Source organism: Thermobia domestica, chromosome 5, assembly GCF_964235325.1.
Source record: "Thermobia domestica chromosome 5, izTheDome1.hap1.1, whole genome shotgun sequence".
Lineage (NCBI taxonomy): Eukaryota > Metazoa > Arthropoda > Insecta > Zygentoma > Lepismatidae > Thermobia > Thermobia domestica.
The window spans coordinates 144889548-144909818 of record NC_137458.1 but is presented as its reverse complement, the minus strand read 5'-3'; the positions used below and the strand labels follow the sequence as shown (position 1 = coordinate 144909818).

Sequence of the window (20271 nt, the reverse complement as noted above, 5' to 3'; positions counted from 1 at the left end):
GTATTGAATATGACATGTACTTCTACAATGGTAAATCAACGTACAAATGTCAGAATTGCATTAGGAATAGAGATGAGAATGTGACCATTACTCCGACCACAACGAAGCAGTTTGGATCTCGAAAAGAAGATCAAAATGTGAATTCCGATGTTGAGATAAGTGAAGCTGAAGATATAGAAGAGAAATCAGATTCGATTTTAAGCCACAAAGAACAGAACTGCTCTACTTGTTGTGTAGAAGTGAAAAATAAGCTATATGAGGTTTTAGTTATGTTAAGTGATATTAGTGAAAAATATGATTCCTTGAAGGCTGAACTGATATCGATGAAACAGGAAAATATAAAATTAAATGAGTTGCTATCAGCTAATAATAAAGCTCGTACATTTGCTGAAGTGATGAATAGTTCAATACCCTCTGATCAAAAAAAGGTGCAAGGTGATTCTATGAATGTCATGGTCAAGGACAATGAAGCACCTTCTAACAGTTTACAACAGGAAACAAGTGTTGGTGAATGGAAGCTGATAACCAAACGCCTAAGGCGAAACAACCAAGAACTGCCGAGTGGAACAAAAACTACAACCTTATCTGACTCTGACAACAGGAATCGTAATACTTTAATGCAAGGAAAGAATGCCACGGGCAAATTGAAAGTAAACAAAAAAGGTCCTCGTACGTCTGCACTGTTTGTGACGAGACTCGATCCTAGTGTTTCGTGTAAAGATCTTTCTGTATTTGTGAAGGAAAGTGCTAATGTTAATGTTACTAAATGTGTACAGTTAAAAACAAAACACAGTAGTTATTCCTCGTTTTATGTAGCTGTAGAAGAAAATGATTTTGATTGTGTCTATAATCCGAATGTATGGCCAGATGGTGTCTTATTTACTAAATTTATGGGTCGACTAAAGGAAGAAATTGTGTGCCATGAAGTTAGAGCTGAGAAGGTGGATAGTAAAGGTAAATAAATAGCATATACTAGTATAAAATAAGTATGACGCACTTGCGATTATATTATCAAAATGCTAATGGAATTAATACTAAAGAGAAGGTATTTATAGATGAAGTAAATTGTAATGACTTTGATATTTATTGTATCACTGAAACTTGGTTAAAAGAAATGAATCAACACTTTGTACAATTATCAAATAATTACAATACTATACGTAAAGATAGAAACTTGGCACTAGTAAACAAGACTAAGGGTGGGGGCTGTATAGTTATCATAAAAAAGGAATATGCATATGAAATTATAACTCCCCCAGATGATATTCTTGATATTATTATAGTTAAAGTTTTAATCCCTGACAACAAGCCATTATTATTGTGCTTGCATTATATTCCCCCTGACTTTCCATTGAAGAATTTTATTAACTACTGTGAATGGTTAACCACTTTTCTAATAACAAGAAATTGTAACCTTATAGTTTTAGGTGATTTTAACGTAGGTGGAATAGATTGGGCTACTGGAACTATAACCACATATAACTATTACACTATGAAAAAAGCTGACAAAGTAATTGAACTAAGTAATATACTTAATCTAAAACAATTGAATAGGTCGTATGATCCTAATAGGAAAGATAAAGTTCTTGACCTGTTGCTAACCAACATGGATAATAGTTCCATTGTGTATGATGTCCCACCTTTAATTAAAATTGACCGCTTCCATCCACCTTTTGTTTTTGAATGGGAGGTAATTAAAAGTAATAATAACAATCAAGACAATATCTTTAACCAAACAAAAGTTTTTGATTTTAAGAATGCTGACTTCTTAGGTGTATATCAAGGTATCAAGGCAATGAATGAATTGAATGTAGATACAAGTGATATTAACACTATGACCAACAGTTTCTATGATAGTATATATAATGTTCTAGATACTTATGTACCTAAGAAAGTAGTCATTAATAAGCCCAAGTTTAAAGACCCCTGGATGAATAGGGAACTAAAAACTTTAATAAATAAGAAAACTAAATGTTTCGTCAAAGCAAGACAAACCAATGACAGTATGTGGTACCAAAGGTATTCTACATTACGTAAAATTGTAAAAAAGAAATATCTAGAAGCGAGAAAGGCCTATTATCTTAGTTTAGAAAACAGCATTGTTAGTGACAATAAGGTCTTCTGGAAAGTATTTAAAAACTCAGATGACAAAAAATTACCTAATGAAATGAAATATAATGAAACAGTAGCTACTGCACAGACTGATGTTGTGGAGCTGTTTAAAGAAATGTTCAGTGAAAATTTTAATCTGGGACTAAGTCATGTAAATGGCCATAACATGTATTCTACATCACCTATTTGTAGCGGAGATATAATTAATATACCTAATATTTCTGAATCGGATGTCCTTAGCGCAATTAAACAGATTAATGGAAGTACCTCTCCTGGTCCAGATAACATACCGTACTATATAATAAAAGCATGTGGTACTGAGTTATCATCCATTCTAGCAAATATATTCAATGAATCTCTCAGATGTGGAGAGTTTCCATCGACATGGAAACAAGTATATATTGTACCTGTACATAAAACAGAAGATAGAAGTAATATGAAAAATTATAGGCCAATCACATTAGTTAATGCATTTAGTAAGATATTTGAAATAATAATACATAACCATATATACTTTAATGTAAAAAATAAACTAACTGAATTTCAGCATGGGTTTTATAAAGGCAGATCAATTGTTACGAATCTTGTACATTTTACAGATTTTACGTACTTAGCTCTTAAAAACAGACTACAGGTTGACACTATATATATTGATATGTCAAAGGCTTTCGACTCTATAGAACATGGACTTCTAGTTCGTAAATTATCCAATGTTGGTCTATCTTCTCAGTATATTCGATGGTTCCAAAGTTATTTATCAAACAGAGAATATAGAGTGAAAATTGGTCATATAACTTCCAGTAATGGCTGCATAAAGAATGGTATACCTCAGGGATCTCCTTTAGGACCACTTCTTTTTTCATTATTTATTAATGACCTGACGGAAAAGATCAAATTCTCAAATATATTATTATATGCGGACGATTTGAAGTTATTCAGAATAGTGAATAGCGAATATGATAACTACTTACTCCAAAAAGACTTGGATAGTATTAGTATATGGTGTAAAAATAATCTACTGAAAATAAACTGTGATAAAACTAAGTTTATTTCATATACCAATAAGACGCAATACTATGTTAGCAAATATGTCATAAATGGAATATCGCTGCAGAAAGTTGAAAAGATTAAAGATTTAGGCCTAATATTTGATATGAATATGAAATTTAATTATCATATTAATGACATAGTACATAGAACACGAAAGACTATAGGGTTTGTATTTAGACAGTGGCCTGAGTTTAAAAATGCAAACACATATGTCTATCTATTTAAGGTACTTGTAAGACCCAGATTAGAATTTGGTGCAATTATATGGAATAATATATCCACAACATTATGTAGAAAAATTGAATCGGTTCAAAAATGTTTCATTAGACTATTGTGTAGAAATAAGAATAAAGATTACTACTCTCATAGTTATGATTACTGGAACGAATACTGGGGGTTGCAAGAATTACATGTAAGAAGAAAAATGATAGAGAAAAACTTTATTCAGAAAATTTTAGATTATAGATATAGTAGTGAATACTGCCTACATAATATAGGTATAAGGGTACCAACATATAACCTTAGAAAAGCATCGGAAATGATTCCCATGAATAAAAATTCTATAATTTTAAGAAAACTGACAAGTTCTTTTAATATATTATCGGGATAATTGTATTTATTGAACTGACGTATAGATTTTAATAGGTATGTATGTTTTATATAGTATATCTGTATGTTTGACGGCATCCTTATTTTAAGGACAATTTTAAGAAAATTGACTAACTATTTTAATGAATAATGAATTAATTATGTTTATGCAGACAAGATAGAAATAATAAAATTATGTGTATATTATAAGATAGACAATGACCTCCTGTCGTCGAAACAAATGTATTGTTAATATTAAAAGGAATATAAGATGTGTGTTATAACCCTTAGTTCTATGACTAAGTGCTGTATTTTTGCTATCTGGCTGTTCATGGCACTAAAATAAATATATTATTATTATTATTATTATTATTATTATTATTAATCGTTTATGTACTGTAAAAGAAAAATATGAACCGTTAAGTAGTAGATTTTATCTGTTGTTTTTTGATATTTTCTGACAGTAATAACAAATTGCTTGTAAATACGCAATGATTATCAAGGACAATGGCATATTAATGTAAGGACTACTCTGCAGACTAGCAATAAACAATAAACAATAACAGATAAACAATAGTCCCCCCCCCCAAAAAAAAGGAACTAACTTGGGCACGTCAGAATGTTTGCGAGAATATAGGGACGCATTGAGACTAGCAAAAAACGTGGTGTTATTATTACTCAAAGGGCCGTACGATGGAGGCATTAACGTTAATGTTAATGGCACCAATGAGCACTTACTTGCTCTAACGGTTAACCTCATTTTTGAGATGATTCTTAGAAGTGGGCGTGTTGACATGCAGTTGGAGTACTAACGATTTGCGTCACTATCGAACACTAACGTAGCACTAGCGACGTTTAAAGTCGAAATTGGAGTCTGACATAAGTGGCTTGTCAACTTCACGGACATTATATTTTCTTTGAATGCGAGAATTTTGCGCCCGGGAAATTTTCGCCCTACCACAAAAATAGGAAAAAATGCGCTCGCAATATGTTTGCACTGGGATGTTTGCGCCCTACCCCAAAAAGAGGGGAAAATGCACCGGCTATATATTTGCACTGGGATGTTAGCGCCCTACAATTCAACTTATTATTGTATTGTTTAAAGTAACTTCCACTCGCACTTGAACTAGGCTTGCCTCTCATCGTCTCAGTGAGTTACTCCATCCGTTATAATATTCCGAACAAATGAAAAAAATACAATTTTAGTTCACTAAAGGGCAATCCATACAAATACAATTTTTAATTATACTACAAAATTTACAATAAACGTATAAATGACTGATATATAATTATTTATTAATATAATCAAAGAGTATAATTTAATCTACAAAAGGCTGTTTGGCTCTACCCAGATATCTCTGTTCACAATCCTTGCGAGTTGTTTGGCTTTTCAGGACACAAAATATAGAAAAGAAAATGTAAAGTGAATGTAAAATCAGTTCAGTAATATTATCAAGAAAACTATGTACAGTGTGTTTACTTGCTGGAATTACACTTCAAACACACAATTGCGTTCAGTCGTTCTTTCAGGAAAAATGCTCCGGGGGGCACATTTAGTATTCCGGAGGGGGGTCACTGCTGGTACTATTCTATTTATTATTATATTATAGACGTATTATTTTGGTCTCCTCCGAGGGGGCACTCTGAGAGCTCTGGGGAGGCCAGTGTTCCCCCAAAATCATCTCTGGAAGAAGCAGTGATTGCGTTGATCCGTTGTGTTCTTTTGGCTTATATTGAAGTTTATTCTCACCTTATATAGCCACAATGAAAATAAATCACAAATAGCATGGTTGTGGGGGGAGGATTGTTTATGCTGTAATGTCAGCCCCTCCGAGCAAATGCGTAAGCTCCAATAGGTTCTTTTATTTCGCAGGGCTCAAACTTCCCGGTGGAGGTACATCGCAGGCGCAATTTTCCCTGTTCTTGAGATAGGGCGCAAATTTCCCAGACGCAAAATTCTCGACACCGTTCGAATGACCTCGGAAGACGATATCTTTTTCAATACTTTTTTTTATATTCTTTTACTCGAGATTTCTTCATAGCTTCTTATTAAAATACTTACTAATATATCCTCATTTTATTGTCCTAACCAATCAATATGGGTATGTTGTCAGTAAAATATTTAGATTGATCGAGTCTCTGGTGTGTAACCACAGTATTTCATATCATGCCCCCATTAGAAATCTTGGCTAAACGAACCAATATATGTTGCCAATAAAATAGTTTAGAATGATTGAGCCCCTGGTAATTAACCACAGTATTTCGTGACAGACCCCCCCCCCCTTCCTATTACCATATTCTAGCTACGTGCCTGACTCAGCTAATTCTCTACATTCTTTACCAAGCACACATTTTCTAAAGCGGAAAATGCTCTCTAAATACCTAAGTTCATTATTTTCAGCAGATGCACAAACTGGGTAACATTCTATCTACATGAATGTTATATATGTCGATTACTGGAAACCGCTTCTCGCTATCTATTACCATATTTACTATATAATGATTAACGTTAAAACCGGAAATGGTTGATTTGTACCGCTTCCGGTTTGAATATTACATTCATCAGGGAACTCGATTCTTAACTATTGACTCTGTACATCATGGCCAAAATTGATTGGTAATCCATCAGATAGTTCTTGAGACTGTTTGTTTCACTGACGGACAGAATGAATATATGGCTATAGAGTTTTGATAAACTAAATTCGTTAATGAGTGATGATGGAACAAATATAAGAAAGGGAACCAAGAGTACCACCGGGAAAATTTTCGAACACAAAATTAGCCATCGAAAACCCACATGTCCTGGGTTAGAATACCATAGATGAAAACTCTACCACTGAGTCATCAATCACCCGCTTATTAGTTTTGTTAATTATTATATTAATATAAATTAATGAATGCCTGCTTATGTTAATTATTGAACAATTACATAATGATAAAGGATTTAGTATTCTTCGCGATGAGTTTGAAAAGGCTATATCCGAGATTAGGAATGGAAAGGCAACAGGAATAGATAACATACCAATAGAATTCATTAAAAATATAGGAGACAAGGGAAAGAAAGAATTGTGGCGACTATGCAATGAAATATATGAAACAGGAGAATGGCCAAGAGACTTTCTAAAAACGATCATGATACCGATGGCTAAGAAATCGAACCCAAAGAGATGTGAGGATTATAGAACTATTAGTCTCATATCTCATGCAGCTAAAATTCTGCTTTGAATACTGAACAGAAGGTTATATGAAAGAACAAATAAAGAGGTTGAGGAGGAGCAGGTCGGGCTCAGAAGAGGCAAGGGCACAAGAGATGCAATTGGATTATTAAGGGCGATCGGTGAAAGATTTATAGAAAAAGGGAAAGAGGTGTATGTTATATTTATTGATCTTGAAAAGGCTTTTGACCGCGTGAATTGGGAATTGTTGTTGGGAGTTCTAACGAAGATAGGGTTGGAATGGAAAGATAGAAGACTAATAAGAAACTTATACATGAACCAACAAGTAAGTGTTAGGATAGGGGAAGAACTGACGGAAGAGAGTGCAATTGGAAGGGGAGTTCGACAAGGATGCTGCCTCTCGCCAACACTATTTAATGTCTATCTAGAAGAGATAGTGAAAAAGAGCCTACATGATGATGATGGTATTTCGGTAGGAGGTAGAATGATTAGATGTATAAGATTTGCAGACGATATGGCGCTTGTTGCAGAATCTGAATAGAAAATCAATAAAATGTTAGAAAAAATGAGAAAGGGCTGTGAAGAATATGGGATGAAAATAAATGTTAGAAAGACAAAAGCCATGGTGATTGGAACGAAGGGGTCTGTGTCAAATATAAAAGTAGGAGAGGAGAAAATAGAACAAGTGAATAGTTTTCGATACCTGGGTAGAATTCTTAGTAATGACATGAAATGCGAACGTGAAATAAAAGCAAGGATAGGAATGGCGAAAGAAGCCTTTAAAAGAAAGAAAAGTCTGTTTTGTGGGACCTTGAACAAAGGGTTGAGAAAAAGACTCATAAAATGCTTCGTGTGGAGTGTTGTACTGTATGGGGCGGAAACGTGGACATTACGTAAAGGTGACGAAAATCGACTGGAAGCCTTCGAAATGTGGGTGTGGAGAAGAATGGAAAGAATTAGTTGGGTCGAGCGGAAAACGAATGAGAGAGTGTTAGAAATGGTGGGTGAGAAAAGAACACTTCTAGATATTATTAGGAAGAGGAAGAGAAACTGGTTGGGACATTGCCTAAGAAGAGATTGTATCATGAGGGACATCCTAGAGGGTATGGTGGCGGGAAAAAGAGGGAGGGGGCGAAGGAGACTACAATTAATGGATGATATTAAAACAGAAAGATCATACGCGAAGACGAAAAGGTTAGCGGAGGACCGTGGAGCATGGAAGGTTCTCAGCTGCGGCAAGTGACCTGCCAATAAAGGCAGAATACCTATGATGATGACATTGTATACTTCGTAAAGTCAAAAATTATAAATTTGTATTTACTGTACATACAGTGAGCGCAGAAAGTATTCGTACACCTATGCTATTGAAACGAGAATGCCTGCGAAAAAGAAACAGAAAATTTAAGAAGTGTAATAACACACACAATATGAATAATGAAAACTAAGCTTTATGAATATATCAATAAAGAACCACAAAGACAAGTTTAATGGTCAGAAAGTAAATAAATTCCGTAGAAAATGTATAGAGTAGACGCAAAAAGTGATCGTACACCTGACGTACGAATACGAAACAAAGATACCACAACTGGGGTTCACTAGTATTCACCTAAGTATACACCTCTGTATAGCATGACGAGTAACAGAATAAGTTTAGTTGTGAATAGGAGTGAAAAAACTGCACGGTGGGCTGTCGAAATGGGAAGCAACCGAACAGAAACAAATGAGAAGACAAGAAAAGTAATTATTAAAGTGCATAAGAAGGGTAAGTCTTTGAGAAAGATAGCAAACCTCAGGGGCAGATCCAGAGGGGGGCGATCGGGGCCATCGCTCCCTCCCCCCACAAGAGGAAACTTTCTTATTTTATATATAAATAAACCCATCCATAACAAGTTTGGAGCTCTTAAAAGTAGCAGTATTACTGCTGACCGCCCCTTCCCCAGAAGTCCGTCCTGGATCCGCCCCTGTATAGAGTAGCCACAATCGAGTATTTTCCGCTGTATGTTTGGAGTCGTTGTCTTGCTGAACAATAAATTGTTTTCAAGAACCATCTTCTGCGCACTAGTATGGAGATATTCCTTTAATATGTTAATATACACTTTGTGGATCATCACTCCATCGATAAGGTGGAGACGACCCACTCCTGAGGCACTCATACAACCCCAGACGAGCACGGACCCTCCTCCGTGTCTTACTTTAGGGACGAGATTTTGTGGATTCATCTCTGTATTCACCTTGCGCCATACCATACGCCTCCCATTGGACTCGATAAAATTAAATTTACTTTCGTCCGAAAATATGACCCTATTCCAGAAAGAAGCCTGATCCCTTATCTTTATACTCTATTTCAAACTTTAGTCTCTTTATACGATTTGTCTTGTTCACCCAGAACATTTTCCTGGCTATCCGACCATGATACCCTGCAAATATTTCGCACTGTACTGGCTGATACTTTAACACCGCGTGTTTCCAGATCCGTTGCCAATTGCACAGCACTACTTTTTGGAACCTTTTTTCTTTCCCTAATAATGTAACGTTTACCTTGTTCACTCAACACTCTTGGTCTTCCAGTTCTTTTTTTTATTTTTTTTAATTATTTTTTTATGGTTTCGCACAGTGATAGAAACATTGCCCATCGCAATTATTGTTTGTACTGTTGAACGAGGCCTGTCTGCAACCTTGAAACAGCTTCGCACACCTCCCCAATCCCCAGACATGAACCCCATAGAACATCTATGATCTGTTCTGGAGACAAGAATCAGAAGGCACAGCTTGTCTACTAAAGAAGACCTAAGAAAAGCTATTCAAGAAGAATGGGACATAATCAGTCCCGAAACTACAGAACTACGAACTACTACAGGTGAAATCAATGCCACGAAGACTACAGACAATCATTAACGCATAGGGTATTCCCACAAAATATTAAATAACGTAATATACTTTATAAGCATTAATTCAAGCAGAAGTGTACGGTGACTTTTTGCGTTTACAAAAAAGGAATTCTCTCTTTTCTTCTGAACAAAACAGTGATTGTGTTTGTTTGGCCTTTCTCTTATATATAGAAATAAAATGTATGAATGTGTAGTCTTAATTCTGGTTATATATATATTTTCCACCTCCCGTTCTCATGCTAGCTGTTTTCAATATAAAGTATGCACGGTGTACGAACACTTTCTGCGCTCACTGTAGGTATGTTGACAATAAGCGAATGTTATTAGAATATTTGTTGAGATTTATTTTCCTTCACTGCCTTTCGCCTGGTTAAAAAGTAGTTTGCAGTGCTTTGGAGCAGCTGCAGGTGGGAACGCGATAATGTTTGAGACATACCGGCGACTTTTTTGTGTGTGAAAATAAGACCTTTCTCATAAAGTAGTAAATAACTGCAGTAGCAATTGTCTACGTAAATGATAAAGACATATCCAACTACAAGAAATTAATACAGTATATATAGCCTATTCATTATTGTGTTTCCTTTTAACAGCTACTAGCTAAGGATGGGCAATTCCAGAATTTTTACTTTCCGGAATCCAGAAAGTAAAATCGGAAAAATTCCGGATCTCGGAAAAATTCCGATTTTTTTCTAAATTCCGGATTTTTTCCGAATGTCGGAATTTTTCCGAAATCCGGAATTTTTCCGAATTCCGGATTTTTTCTGAATTCCGGAATTTTTCCGAAATCCGGAATTTTTCTGAATTCCGGAATTTTTCCGAATTCCCGAATTTTTCCGAAATCCGGAATTTTTCTGAATTCCGGAATTTTTCCGAATTCCGGAATTTTTCTGAATTCCGGAATTTTTCCGAAATCCGGAATTTTTCTGAATTCCGGAATTTTTCTGAATTCCGGAATTTTTCTGAATTCCGGAATTTTTCTGAATTCCGGAATTTTGCGAATTCCGGAATTTTTCTGAATTCCGGAATTTTTCCGAATTCCGGAATTTTTCCGAATTCCGGAAAGTAAATTTTCCGATTCCGGAAAACAAAATTTCCGGAATCCGGATTCCGGAAAATTTTGGCCATCCCTAGTTTTGACACACACAGACACAGACATCAAGAGATAAAGAAACTTGCAAATTTAAATACAAGAGAGGGCAGAAATGTGTTTGTTAGCATTATTTAAAAATGAAATAAACCAGAGAAGAGAGGGCAGAATTGTGTTTGTAGAATTATATTTAGAAAATGAAATAAACATTAATGAAAAAATTAGTTGAGAGTCCTGCGCTTATGCCCTTTAGGCTAAGAAAAGACTGATGAATAATGAAAGTAAGATTTTTGTGATCTTCCGTCTGTAGTCGAACCCAGGACTAGGTGGAAGGAAGGCGCACGCGCTTCCAACAGCCTAGCGGTAAGGGCTAGAGTTTGATTAACAACCTCGTACAAATTATCCATATGTACGATAATGTTTCGTCATCCTCGGGTCTGTTCGAATCATACCGGGTCATGGGTCTGACTGCTTTCAGGTCACGAAATTCGCAACAAGTTTTATCACTGCTTCTCAATACCAAGTATAATACAATATTGGTTCCAACCCAACGGGTAAGAACTGGTTGCGATCATATATATATATATATATATATATATATATATATATATATATATTCTAAAAATGGGGTCCAATTCCTGGTAAGAATTCCACTTCTCGTGTAACATCATTGAAGAATGGGACGTTAAACTCAAATCAACTACAACAACTGAAAATGGGTTATACACCCATTTATGCATAATGAAATTTTATTCGTATCGAACAGAACTAACTCCTATATTAAGAACAACAGTTCTGTAAATCCTTCAAAAATATTCTCGAACCTTTAAAAAAAAAGTTTGGTGTGAGGGCTTCTATCAAAACTAGATTCTAACAAGCGAAGTAGGCTTTTATACTCACTAATAAATTTGTTCACTTGCTCCATTTCTTAATAAAACTTTTACGTGATTTTCGCTTTCTAAAACATACGTAAAGAAAAAAATATGTTTTGACCTAAAATCGGACACGTAGTAATAATATAATTAATTCTGTTGATTTAAGAGCAAATCGTGAAACATGAGATGGTTCAGTAAGCCATTCCTTGATTTACCGCTATTTTAGTCAGTTTGTAACAATGATAGAGCCAATGGAACATTAAACTTGGGTTGAGTTCCTGAAGGGTTAAAGTTCTTAATATATTTCATATTCTATCGAGAATCAAATTCAAGATATATATTTCAAGGTGAAGTGTCCCGTATATATTCCAGAAACTTGTGTTTCAGCATATAAGGAAAAATATTTTTAATAAGTTCCAATCCTTTGCACTTCATTGTAGTTTATTTTAGTATAAACCATTCCTTTACTTATCACAGGATTGTTCATAATGGTTGTTACGTTGTCTTCGACATTTTCAAATATAAATTTATTCATTTTTTCCATTTGTTTGTATAACAAAATGTAATGGCATAGTGACATTTTGAAATATGCTCTCTGCATAGTGACGTTTTGTTTAGAACTAAATATGATTACTTTATTTCTAAAGAAAAAAATATGTTTCGTTTTATTTAGTTCCAAAAATAAAGATGATGGAAGTTAATGTGATGACCAGACACAAATAACTTAAAATCCATGTCGTTAAGTATAGTTGTTTATGGATTATAATTGAAAAGAACTTAATTTAGGTTTCAGCTGTAAACCTCTTCTTAGGTTTTATTACTAGAGAAGTCGAGAATCGTCTTTATGCTTGTAAAATACTTCTTCATCCTCTTCACTTGACCAAAAAAAAAAAAAAAAAGGACTGTAGAATGTCGAATCACTTCTAAAATTGTAATCTTCCTTCGTACTTTTCCTTCGCTGTCGTTCTGTCTGATCAATGAAAAAGCTAAAGCAAAGAACGACAACGAATTGGAAACCGGTCGTGTGGCTAGAAGTTCTGTACAAGTCCAATGAGAGACAGAACAACATGTACTAGTGCTCGTGTACTCTGTAAATATGTGACTAGTAGTCCTAAGTTTCAAGTTGGGAAAGAATGTAGTTTCATTTACTCCATTTATTAGATTTTATAATATTACTATAGTGTCTTCTGTAAACTGCAAAGAGTACGATAACACATTTATCGAATTCTTTAGGGATTGGGCCTCAAAAACCTTTAGAACCTTTAATTAAATCGCGATGTGGTAGAAAGGCACGTGTACCGATTTCATGCTCATAATAAGGGGTAAAAGATCTATCCGCGAAAAACATACATTTTCTTTTGTGATAGTTAATACACAAACATCTGAAATGATATGAACTTGAAGCTTGAGTACATTCTTGATGAAGCTCTGCATACGCTGCTGGAAGTGACTGAAATATAGTAAACAGCTAAGCATAACCAACCAACAACTTGATTCTTGCAAAAAGTTCGAATATTTAAACATACCTTACTGGCGACACGCGTAAACTAAATCTACACAATTACTTTAATTATATTTACTTTTTAATTCAATTCTATTGCATTTCCTGAAAGAAAAATCTTTTAACTTGGCGCAGACCCCACCTAAAATTACTAGAATGTATTTTGCTTTGTGACAGTTCATATACGTCAATTCACGGAACACGGTGTAACCAAACTTTGTGTATAACTTTATTGCTCCTAATAAACCACCTTTCCATTTTTTCATGAATAATTTTATACTATTATTTAAACCTGGTTATATATAAGCTTCTTTCTTAATAATCATTCTATTATCTAGTATTCTATTATATAATATTCGATACAAGTTAATTCAATCAACCACATTCTTTCTATTCTGTCCATGTTAACTCAATATACGTATTTCTTCTACAATCGAACATAATGCTTCATATGATACCGATATACTAATCGTGGGCACGCGTAGGATCAATAGAAGTATAAGTGTAGCATGTTGTATTTTAAAATGACCAGCATATATTTTACAGTTACGACCATGATTACTACGTGAAAGAAATTACTACATACAGTTTTCCGAGAATGAAATGTTGACATTTTATTTTTTAAAAAAATTATTTGTGTAAACATGTCCGTTTGCTATATTATCAACATGTTGATCAATCTTCGTGTTGCAAACACACTAGTTTATGTGTGAACATTGAATATGTGCATGTGCTGTGTTTTGTAAAATGTTCACAAACCTTTCGTCAATACATGAATGAACACAAAAAAAAAAAAAAAAAAAAAAAATCTACTGCAGAGTTTCCCCAAACTGATCAGAATATAATGTTGTGATGTGTAATTTGTCAAATCTATAGCAAACGTTCAACATTTGAAATGAAAATTTTTGTATTCTTGGAAGAGGTTAGAGCTTCGAATCAGGCATTTACTTCTCTTTAACCCTTTTAGGATTTCCACTTTTTGAGGTAAGTTTTAGACCTTCACTCAAACAGCTACTGCTTCCTTACTATTTATCGTAGGATCATGGTTCGTACCTAGTTTTCTCAGAATAGAGCATACTTTCCAACGGTACCAATCGCTTGTCCGTATTATACATAAGAAAAGGGAGCATATGGAATTGCATGCTTAAGGAGATACGAAAAGATACATAATGTTACATGCTTTCCATACTGTTTTAAGTTGTTTTTTTTTCGATTCAACTCTTCACGTTGAATTCAATTTCGACCAGTATATCCCCGAAGTGTGTTTGATATGAATTCACAAATCACATCAAAGAGATACACAAGTCGGCTTTTTTAAAGAGTCTTCATCGAACTAGTATCTGGATCTCCTATGATCTTGGTCTATGTGCAGTAGACCGTTTAACGTTGTTACCACCACCTATATGTAATTCTTTTATATATATATATATATATATACAGGGTGTTTAATAAGTAATGGTCATAAATTAAACCGTAGATAGTACACGCCAAAACTAACAAAAAAGTCTTAGTAAACATGTGTCCGCAATCGCTTCATAACGGTGATAGCGGCTGTCGAAAGTGTGGGAAAATGAAGTTTAGAGACGAATATCTCAAAAAGTATGAATCGTACAGAGGGCGGACCAATGAATGACTATCGAAGTCAGACCTGCTTAGCACATAATGCGTCATCAGTGCCTTGCATACCGTTTGATTTACCTAAGTACTGCCACACTTGTACGTATGCATTAGTTGTCGGAATTCTTCCTGGAGACATTTACAACGTACATCACCACACTTCGATTGCCTCTCTCATTTCCTGCTGGTTATGCAACCACACACGGCACCTAAACATTGTCCGCCATTTTGTATCTTTTCGAGCTTTCGACCTGGTACCACGACTTATGAATTACTGGTGGATAGACTCGCCCTCGATGTTCATCTCGAGCCCCCTTTCCTTGGATAATTTTCCGGGAATCCCTCCGTTTCTTTGGGGAATCCCTTGCGTGCGTGTTGCAGTTATCAACCATGCATTTCTGCATAGCGCAGCTCTGACTTCGATAGTCATTCATTGGACCGCCCTCTGTACGATTCATACTTTTTGAGATATTCGTCTCTAAACTTCATTTTCCCACACTTTCGGCAGCCCCTATCTCCGTTACGAAGCGTTTGTGGACACATGTTTACTAAGACTTTTTTGTTAGTTTTGGCGTGTACTATCTACGGTTTAATTTATGACCATTACTTATTTAACACCCTATAGATAGATAGATAGATAGATAGATAGATAGATAGATAGATAGATAGATAGATAGATAGATAGATATGTCTTCTCTTGTTCAGGAGAAGGCCAAAAACCACTGTAATCGCATTAGTTTCTTCTGTTGAACTTCCAATGTCTGCATGAATTTCAAAAAATTGGGAGAAAAGTTTGCTGCAGCTCTTAAACGCGCCATCAACAAAGAAGGACGTGCTGGCCTGCTAGGCAGTCTGCAAAACGAAACTATTCAAGGACCCTTACTCGCTGTGGCTGCTTCTCAAAACGAAACTTCTAGATTCCATATCCCTCTCTGCTCAAAAACTAACAAAAAATCTCAGAAATATTGCCAGCTATTGAACCTGTATGTAAATGAGAATTCTTATCTCGCTTTTAAATCATGAATTTCATTACATCTGGGACATGTTGGAACTGGGAAGAATTTGACATGTACGGAAGTGGGAATTTACACAAGTGGGAGGACACCTTCCTGTTATTAACCGAATACCTTCTCAATGAAATAATACTATGTTATGGTATTGTCGCAGGGGTACCCACTCACGCATGTTCCATGAGACTTCTTTCCAGAAAATCTAAAAACATAGCTGAATTTTCTCTATGGATTTGATATGCAATCTTCCTCCCTGTTTTTCTTTACGGTTTTGATTAAAGCGTGTTCTTCTTGTACAAATTATGCATTTTTACATAAGTTTAAAATTCCCAACTGGTTTGAATCCTGAACTGTTTTTTTTTTCTCAATCCCCTAAAACTTCATTGTAACATTTTTCTTAATACCCTTTTTGTGAACAAACCTTGCTTTTCGCAATTATCTGTAAAATATGGGTGCCTATAGACACTTTTATTTTCGAGATCATAATATTATGGATAACGCTGACTAGTAAACTTTATTCCACAAGCGTAGCCGAAACTTTTTTTTTTTTTTTTTTTTTTTACATGTACTGTGTATAAGTAAATAAATAATCTGTTCGAAACTATTAGCTTTAATGACATCGAACAGCATACTTTTAAGCTCCATAAAATTTGTTTTTGTATATCTTCTCGAAAACTACCATAATATTTGGAATACTTTTTAGTTCCATAAAAAACGTTTTTGTTCATTTACTCGAAAATTACCATAATATTTACCCTGAAGCATGTCATCTTATTTGGCCTGATGCCATCGATAGATTAATACGAGTATATGTCTTACCTTTGTACAATTGCATAATTAAAAAAGAAAAAAATTAGACTGGGTTATAATTTAGGGCCATATCTCATTAACGATACTATGTATCTTGCTAGTGCCATAATGAACAGTTGATAAGGATATACTTAAGAATCAATTTCATCTTAAAGTTAAAATATTTATTGTACAGCATCACTTTTTAAGTTTAAAAAAATATTCATTATTTCAATTTTCTCGGGAAGTAGGAATTGTAACGAACAAAATTTTACGAATAAATAAACTTCGATATCTCCTTGAGTAGCTCCGTTCCGGAGATATACGTCAACACAAAATTTTAATATTTCTTGTCAGAAGTGATTTGCTATAATAAACTTATATAATATGCAGTTTAGTGTGTAGCTTCCCATGAGAAATCTGCAGAACTCGTCAGTGAAAGTGTCGCTCTAGGCACCGATCCATTTTATTTATTCACTTATTTTTAAATTCCAACATTTATTAATGTATTATAAAGATTCGCATAAAATTATAAATTGTTCAGAATTTAATATGTATCATTCTAATTTTTTATTTCCGTTTTATTTTATTTATTATGGATATTTTTCTAACAATTAGAATTATTTTATTTATTATTGATTTTTTAAAATTTGTGATACAATTCTTCCCTTCAAGAGATTACAGAATTGTTTATACTAGAAAAAGGAACTCAACAAGCATGTAGACAAATTTAACAATGTAAGACAATTTAACAATATATGTGTAGAAACATAGACTATGAGAACAATAATATTGGAAATTGGCAACACCCGCGGAACTCTTGTTGCGATATATAAATTCTAAATTGTAATAAAATTTATATGCAGTCGGACTGAATTAGATTTAAATATTCCGATTAATTTTAATAAGATTTTTTATTTACAGCTAAGACTAGTAAATCGATAATTATTGTAATTTAAAATATATAGCACATTAAACGTGTAATCATTCTGGAAAGATATAGGCTATATATCCGAAATTAAATTAATATTGTAGAAGAAGAAAATGATTGGATATTACAGATATGTTGTTGAAAATAGTAGAAGAGCGAAAGATATATGTCGAAAAGATGTCGAAAGCTAGTTGATTTTTAGAAGAATAAGTTATATGTTGTAAGTTTCGCCAAAGGCAGTTAAATCTTTTCAGTTCAGTTAGATGTTATTATTCAAATACTAAAAGGGATTGAGTATAGCCCTCTGCCCCCAGTGATTTTTAACGAATCCTAGTGTTTCTAACGATTCATATTAGTTCATAATGATTCGGAATCGCATGTTATAAAGATTTAAGATGTAAATCTTGTAGTAAGGAAGGTTTAGTATAAGTAGTAGCGGTGGTAGTAGTAGTAGTAGTAGTAGCGGTAGTAATAGTAGTAGTAGTAGCGGTAGTAGTAGTAGTAGTAGTGGTGGTGGTAGTTAGTAGCAATAGCAGTAGTAGTACTAGTATTAGTATTTAAATAGTACAATAGTAGTAGTACACAAGCCTATTACAAGTATAGTTCGAAATGAGTAACATAAGTGAAACTATGTTCAAGTAAATTACGTTGAGGGCCCCCAACTGCTAAAATCTTACCTCACGATTTGCAGTAATCCTTTTAATTATCACTATGTTTGCTTGTACTGAATAATTTATTAGTAATTCAGTCAACTATTATGTATTTTACTAGAACGAGAGTATGATGACGTCGAGGTTAGAGTTTGTTGTACTAAATACAATATATGAGCTAAGTAGAGGAAATGTTTATAAATTTGCATCTGCAGCTAACCAGGTTGATGTATAGTTTAAGTCGTTACGGTGATTTTAAGGGAAGGAAGCCACCTTGGTGATTAACAGTTCGAGCGAGATATATGCCGAACCTTTTATATGTAAATCTGGCGTTTGGAATCCTTTTCAGTAACCATGTCTGTAGCCCAAAGTAAAAACGTCATCTTGTTGTCGGTGTTGCCTTATAGATGCCTTCATATAGTGTGTATTTCTCATATGTTTGGAACTATTTTTACTGTACACCCGTCATCTACAGTTTTGCATATCCTCACTCATGTGTTGAAGATATTTTCTAGTGGATTTACGTTATCTACTGTCTGTTTATATAGGCACCAGAATATTACGTTACAAGACACCTTCGACATTTAGGGAATCACATCAAGAGAATCTGGAAAGTGAAATCCTGAATTTTAAATTTTAAGATTAAAGTTTACAGTATCATCGTTCGAAGACGTAACGTGTGAGGCGGTGACAATATACGCATAATGATTTGCACTCGTCCATGCTATTTTATTCAGATTAATGAAATCTATCGTCTGGTATATGTCTTATCTTTGGAATATTTGGCATATTTTTGGAACTGCGGTGCCAGAATATTTTGCTTAAATTTCATGCTTTCTTGTTCAATTTTTTGTATTTTTTGATGGTTTAGATAGGTTATGTTAGTTTAGGTTAGGTTAGGTTAGGATATTTGGATTTGAGAGGCCAGAGTTCTTTGCTTAAAATTTGTACTTTCTTCCTGTATCTTCTGTGTTTTTGATACACTGAGAAAAAAAGGACTAGGATTTCCGTGTGGATACATCGTATTTACGCGGGTTCGCTCCTTAAGTAATGTAATTTCGTGTATAAAAGTACAGCAGGTGGGAACACCATGCCAAGTCTGGAGTTCGGCGTCGAACTAGACTCGCTGTGATTGGATAATTTTATTCACATGATTGACTTCGTGTTAAAAACTATTACTCTCGTAAGGTAGGGAGTCACAGATTTAGAAAGAACCAAGAGGGGACACTCGTAGGAAGGTAGTAACAACATTATATACCTAAGTTACCACCGTCAAGATGGGTATGGCGTTAATTCTAGATTTGAAATGGTGGTCCCACAATACAAAATTTTCGCTGGACGGTGGTGTAGATCGTACTACTGATGAAACAACATTACTTAATGTGGTGACGCGCGTAACCTGGTAAAAACAGCATTTACATGCCGACTGGATTATGCATTTTTCTCCGTGTAGTTTAGGCTTGTTTAGGTTAGATTACGTTAGGTTAAGTTAAGTTGTGTTATGTTAGTTGTTATTAATATCAATTCATTTCTCCTGTAAACATGGGATTTTACCTGATTTTGGCCCCTCAGTTCCAAAATTATCCCGAATATTTTTTTTTGTTAAACTCTAATAGGTAATACAGTTATAACCTCTCAATAACCTATACGATGGGACACGACTATTTGTCCGTAAAAGTGAGAGGCGTTCGTTAGAGATAGTTTTACAGTAATTTAGCTTACTCTCAGCTCATGTAGTAATTGTACGCAGTATGCAGTAAATACTATAGATAGTTATAAATGTAAATTTAGGTTAATACTGGAATTCTGTACTCAGTATTCGAATTACGCCAGGAATGAGAAGGAGAATATGTTTATATGAACGTGTATTACAAAATACTAACTTGCGTGATTATGCTCTTCTAAAATAAAAGTTATATCTTTGTAAAAGTCCCTTAATTCAGTTACTGACTGCATTAAAAGTAAAAGTAACCCAGTATTGAAAATGTAAATCAAAC

The 20271-nt window shown here is 34.3% G+C and overlaps 1 protein-coding gene across 1 annotated transcript in view; it reads left to right on the top strand.

The window, feature by feature from the left end:
* The first annotated feature begins 845 nt into the window (after positions 1-845).
* LOC145686148 (sodium- and chloride-dependent glycine transporter 2-like) overlaps positions 846-20271 on the top strand; it is a 237836-nt gene continuing 218410 nt past the window's right edge. The window contains exon 1 of the mRNA XM_081759141.1: positions 846-954. The gene's annotated coding sequence lies outside the window, so the exon portion shown is untranslated. The remainder of the gene's footprint in view (positions 955-20271) is intronic.